Here is a 6,614-nt window from a genome sequence, read left to right on the forward strand (position 1 = left end):
AATCTGGGTTCTGGGTGCTCGGAGGTCCCTGCTCTGAGTAACCTGTGATGCCAGCCACCAGACGAAACTATGAGAAGGCTCTATGTCATGCACCCAGTCTGTAATAGTGCTGCTGGCTGGTTCCATCATCACCATTTCACAGGTTGGGGAGCCGAGTTGAAGGGTTAGGGAATTTCACCCCATTTCCTCAAAAAATCCCAGCAGCTCAGTGGCAGAGCTGGGGCATGAAATTTGAAGTCCACAATCCTAGCACATGCACCAGCCTGCACAGATGGTACAGAAGTGTCCCTTGTGTCCCCCAACCTGCATCCTTGGGTATGCATCTCATCACGGAATCTTAAGGAATTAACTTCCTATGTCACTATTAGCTGGCGCCCCAGATCCAGCAGTTCTCCCACAGAGGCCCCTCTGTTCTTACACCCTGCAATAGAAGGTCAGTCTATAGGAACCAGCTCCATTTCATGGGGTCAGCCAGGGAGGGCGAGCAAATGCATGGGTAGATTGTGTTCTCCAACCCAGGTTGGTCCCAGGCTGCACTGTCCCCAGGTGACCTTGGGCAAGTTGCACTTGGTTTACATTCTTGCTTGCTGATGTAAAACCGGCCAGGCAGCACTGTTCTAGACAGAACACCAAGTAACTGTGGAATCCCAGGCCTGGGCTTTGGCCCTCCATCTCTTCTCAGTGTTTCTGAGCAAATTCAGCTGGCCCTTCAGTCTCGTGGCTCAGATGTGGGGTCTTCAGCCCTGGGAGGCAGGTTTGACACAAGGTGCACAGGCCCTTTAAAAGGGGACCAAACCCAGACAGGCCTCCCCCCACAGCATAGGCCGCAGGGGCTTCCTGTCAAGCTTCTATCATGAGCTTCCTCCACATTTTGTCAGAGCAGAGATTACGACTTCAGTTCTATCCCCTTATTCAGAGGGTCTGACAGTGGGCTTTTGCAGAAAGTGACCTGCAAGCAATGGGGTATGGTGACAGGAGAGTCCCTTGGGAGGTTTTTTCATGTACAGAGGCTCAGGCCCAACTCCCAACCCACTGAAATCAGTCTGAGGGACAGAGTGCAGGCCTCTGGACTAAGTCTCCAGAGATGGGATCAAAGTCAGATTAAGGAGCCGTAATCCCAAAACATCTTCCCACAGTTATTCCACAGACACCTTTTCAAGTCGTTTACAAACTGAGGCATCCTGTTGGATTCCTCGAGTGTGATGTGCAAATGTGGCCTCTGCTTGTCATTTCTGTTCCATCCTGGTTAAGTCAACTCCCACTGGAGTTGTCCCATAATGGAGGCACAGACCAGTCACGTCCCTTACATAGTGATGGAAACCTGTGTCCCAGCTCCTGGAAAAAACATGATTGAGAGATACTTTGAAGAATGTGTAAGAGTCTATGTTGCCAAAGCTCCTCTACCCAAATTAAGGTTCTGTCAAGTGCAAGGTATGAACAGTCAGAGAAATGTGCCCACTGATTTTGTCTTATGTCAGGACACATTTATGTCCTGAACAAAAACCTCATGAGTCCTATACATAAAGGGTTAAAGCTTCTTGATGGAGCTATTGCTATGCAGACTTTGATCTTTCATTACCTCACTTTGCTTATGAACTATATCTGGTTATTAAATCAGGCTCTGGATTGAATACGCTGTGTTCCTCCTAAAGATTCAGAGCTCACTCTGCAAACTAATCAAAGTTAACTCAGCTCAACTAATAAAATCTCCCTCTCATCCGATTCTCTAATACTGTTATGCAGAATTCAGCCTTGATATTTTGGTGCATGGCTTCAGAGATTAGTGGTTCTTAACTTGGGGGCAATTTTGCCCTGGGGACATTTGGCAATGCTCAGAGCTAATTTTGGTTGTCACACCTAGATAGTGTTACTGGCATTGGTGGGTAGAGGTCAGGGAGGCTGATAAACGGTCTGATATATTTAGGACAGTCTGCAATATTTAGGACAGACTCATAACAAGAGTAATTCACCATCCCAACATTGCCAGTATTGAGGTTGAGAAGCCCTATTCTAGAACTATCCTGTATATATGCAAATCTATGCACAAGCATACACTTTAACTGCTGTTCTGAATTTTGCTTGTTTGTACTTACTAGCGTGGAGATCTATCATTCTGTCACCTGCATGTACTAGAGAGCGTTTAGGGAAAAAAATGACACCCTAATGTTTTCTACCAAAATAGGTAAGTCTTTGCACCCTTACCCAGCAAATTCTCAATTCTGAGCAACTGCAGTTGTGTTTCTTCCAAGTGAATTGATCCCGGAGCAGTCCACGACTGTCAGCCCAGGTCAGCAGACGACATGATCGTATTAGAGCAGGCACGTGTACAAAGTCTGAACCATTCAGCCCCCAGGGCCTTGGAAGTCAGGCTGCATCGAGTGCATGGGCTGCTCCCTGTGTTCTAAGCCTGGAAGTACTCATGAGTCATGGCTCTGAAATCCACCTCAGATGTCAGCTGAAAACAGGCTTTGCATAATCAAGTTCACAGATGAAGTTGGACCTGCCCTGCTAGGGACAGGCTCATCCATATCCTGGTTTAAAAAAAATATATTGCATTTTTAAAGCAGAAAGAAACATATTTAAGAAAATATAAAAAAGGGGAAAGAGAAGAGTTTTCTGGTCATTAATTATAATAAAATGCAGAGGGAAAAATTCACTTTAAAGGCATACTAAAGCACTGTAATCTTCAAAGAGATAGAGAAGGCTCAGTTGCCTAGGAAGAGAAACCTTAACCAGGAGGCCACAATTTCCCACTGATTACAAGCAGCCATGGTGAGGGCCCCAGTTGATGGTGGTGTTGGGTGAGGAGCAAGTTCTTTTCCCGCTTGGCTAAGATCAGTTGCTCAAGTCAAATGTGGTGCAATGGAAGGTGCCGATTTTCAGATCTACCCCAGGACCACTGTGCCCACCACTGCTCTTGGAGGGTCCTCAGACTCATCCTGCTAATTGGGACCCTGTGTCTTCAGGATAATTCTAATTTAACTACATCAGTTCATTGCAAGGTGAGAATGCAGGTCCAGGGTTGCAGACTTCCACTGCACTAAAACCTTTTACCTTAATGTCAAATTTCCATTTTCAAAAGCCAAATTGACAAGAATGCTGCTGAATTTGACCTTACTGTAGCCAGGTAGCCAAGGGTTGAAGGTTCTGAAAGTGTTGTCCCATCTAGGGAGGTGACATCAATGAATGACACTATATTGACAGCTGAATATGAGTTATCCAGAGAGTTCCCAACTTGCCTGCATAACCATGTGTCAGAACAACCTGAGAATTTCTTTTAGGGGTCACAGGATGTGTTAGGCAGGACCATGCTTATTTTCCCTGCTTGCAAAAACACTTCTTAGGTCATCGTAAGACAGTTTAAATGAGGGTCTTTGGGGAACTAAATTGGAGAAGAGGCTTTGTCAACTTTTTGATATTAAAATACCCCCTGGAATGATCCTGGAGGGACAGGAAACATCCCCTCCAACACTTCCCACCTTCCAGCTCTCAGCTCCTGCCCTTTCTGCCAAACAACCCCCCATTCCTAACACATGCATTTCAAACTGCAGCCTAAAAATTAGAAAAGAGTTCACTAGTAAGGCAAGGTAGCCAAGACAGATTGCATTAAGATATTTTTATTTCACTGACATATACACACGTGTACGGGTAGGTTGGACTAGGACAAGTGGTCTTCTGGGGCCAGCTCTTATTGACTAGTGACTGCTATTTTAGAAATCAGTCCACATGCAGAGATTTCCAAATGGTAGTTTGCCAATTTCCATGGTGTAAATATTTCTACCCTGGCAATTTCAGACATGCAAATCAGAATATCCCCCTGGAAAGCTAGTGGTTTTCATGAAATTAGTGGCATGCTGGTAAATGTTAAAAGATGTATCAGACTCTGACTTATAGCTGGAAAGTCACGGGTGGAAAGTCGAGTTCCCTGAGGTGGGACCTCAGTAACACATCCTGGGGGCAGAAAATTGGGCTACCCCTTGGAGAAATTGAAGGGTAGTATACCTACCAGAGGCCCCTGCTGACCCATGAAGAGCTCTGGCACTGGGGTGATCTCCCAGAACTGCCCTAATTTGGAGTGAGGAGGAGGTGGGCTTTGTCCCACTCCTAGACCAGTCCTGGAATGGTGGAGGCCTTGGGAAGAGTGAGGTGGGTCAAATTGTTATCTGCATCTGAGGGCAATTTCTGCAGAACAGATTCACAGTCATGATCACCCCCAACTTGCAGCCCTAGGGGAACATTGGCTCAGCCCTAAGGTCAGGGCAGCACACTGTGGTGTCTTCTACTTTAGACTTGAAAGAGGGGAGAAAATAAGGTATTCTCACATGAAGGAGCCCAAGCTAGCCTGCTGAAGAATGATGGATCACAGGACCCAGTTGTCCCAGTCAAGACCACCCTAGGTCCATCTACAGCAAGCAGATCCCTGAACATGAGAGAGCCCTCGTGCATCCCAGGGATCCATGTCCAGTCCCAGCAAGCAGGTGTGTGTGTGAGTGAGTCCAGCAAGAAAAGAACTGCCCTGCAGACTCCCAGACTCCCTAGCAGCAGCACATGTTATCCCTCTCTGCCACCACTGTGGCCTGAATGTGGTTGGTCCATGTCTAAGAGCTCACATGACAGAAGCCTGGCAGTCCATGTGGTGATGGAACCCTTAAGAGAAGCAGCCTAGTGGGAGGTGGTCCAGTCACTGGGACCACTGCCCTTGCAAGAGATGGATGCCATCTTGTGGAATGGTTCTTGTAAGAGCATGTTATAGCAGAGCAAGTCTGGTCTCTGATTCCTCGGGCTTCATCTCATCAGGCCACCTTCCCCTCTCACATGTAATCCTACCCCAGAGAGCAGCGGGACCCGGGTTCATTTACCCCTTTCCAAGTTGTCTCTTGGTTCCAGCTCCCACTACCAGCTCCTTCCTCCACAGTCACCAATTGCTGTTGTGAAAACCCAGAGCTTTCCTAACTCCAACCTGGTGGCTCAAACTTCTGGCCTCTAGTAGTGCCACCTCTTTTCCCCTCCAGCCTCTGTAGTAGTGACTTCTGGCTATTGATGATTGCCAGGGTGTGTGTGTTTGGGGGGGTTCCTTTTGCTCCAGCATCTCCAAGGGCTTTGCCACTGATTCTCCACATTCAGTTCCTTTAAATTGAAGTTCTTAGCATTTTCCTTCCGACTGGGGCCAGTAATGGACATGCCATTGGCTTATCTGTGCCTGTCTTGTGCCAATCCAGGGCACCTCCCATGCAGTGTCCCCCTGGAAGTTATACAGGATAGAAGCAGTTTGGCATCAGATGTCAATCAGATGCTGAGTATTTAGCAGAGGACACAAATGCAAAACCCCAGTCATTGTGGAGTTATGAATTCCAAGTGGGGAAGTCAGATAAACCAAAAAATGCAATCCTAGTTGGTGGTCAGTGGCAGTGAGAAAATAAAGGAGACAAGGGGTAAGGTTATAATGGTAAGTGTGATAGAAAAGGTCTCATGAAGAAGGTGGCACAACAGTAAAGACCTGAAGGGAGTCAGGGAACCGTGCCACTCTCTGAGGATTGCATATATAGAGGAATGAGCAGGGTCAAAGCCTCTGCTGTTGGGGAACAGGCAACCCACCTCTCCCCCACATCCTGAGGTCTTGCCTCTGTCTCTGCAGGCTGAACTCAGTTGAAAGCAGAACTAGGGGCATATGGCACAGGCCAGAAGTGACATAGCTCTGCTTCAGGTAGGATGGGAATCCCTGGAGATGGGGATCAACACCGGGTGTCTGACAAGGCCAAGGAGTTGTGCCTTCTTGTCCTCCCCTTGGAGGAACTGAATTCCCTCTGCTACCATGGACAGCAGGAGAACCAGGGCACATCTACCCCTTTCTTAGGTGAATGTCTCAGACCCAAGAGAGCTCACAGATATGTAGAACTAAAAAAGGTTGAACTCAGAAGCAGGGTACCATGGTAGTTACCAGGTCAGTGGTGGTTGGAGAGATGATCAAGGAATACAAAATGTCTGATATGAAGATCAAGTTCAAGAGGTCTAGTGTGTAACATGGAAATCACAAAGTACTCTTGAAAGTTGCTCATGCATTTCCCTGCATACTTGTTTTCTGTAATAAGAAAGTAAAATCAACTCTTAGCTTGGGCCAGTCCTCAATGTACATGTTTCAAAACATGTTTTGGTCAATTAAAAAATATCAGTATCATCTTTCTACTTCGCTGCAGTAATGCTGTTAGCCGAGTTTCTAGGATCAATCTTGGCTTTTGGGCCAAATATCTGCTCTTCCAGGCAGCCCTAAGTCAGGGGCTGAGCATGGCAGTGCTCTGGCCTGGCCATTTATGCCCCCAGTGCAGGATTCTTCCTTAGAGAAGCACTCTTGTCTCCACTCCCAGTTAACCGATAATGTTAGGTTCGCTTCCTCCATCTTTAGCAGACATGGGCAGTGTGCAGGCAAATGTTTAACCACCTTCTCCAATTGTAGCATCTGCCAATTTCTGTGATGTAAACTCACAACACCCGATTACATGATATGGAGTAGCACTCACAATTGAGAGTTGGCTCCAATTTATCCCTGGGAGTTGCCTTTAATAAACCACTGTCCCTTTTTACTCCATCTCTGCATTTGTTTTCTTGGCAGCCCAACA

Source organism: Sciurus carolinensis, unplaced genomic scaffold, assembly GCF_902686445.1.
Source record: "Sciurus carolinensis unplaced genomic scaffold, mSciCar1.2, whole genome shotgun sequence".
In the NCBI taxonomy this organism is placed as follows: domain Eukaryota; kingdom Metazoa; phylum Chordata; class Mammalia; order Rodentia; family Sciuridae; genus Sciurus; species Sciurus carolinensis.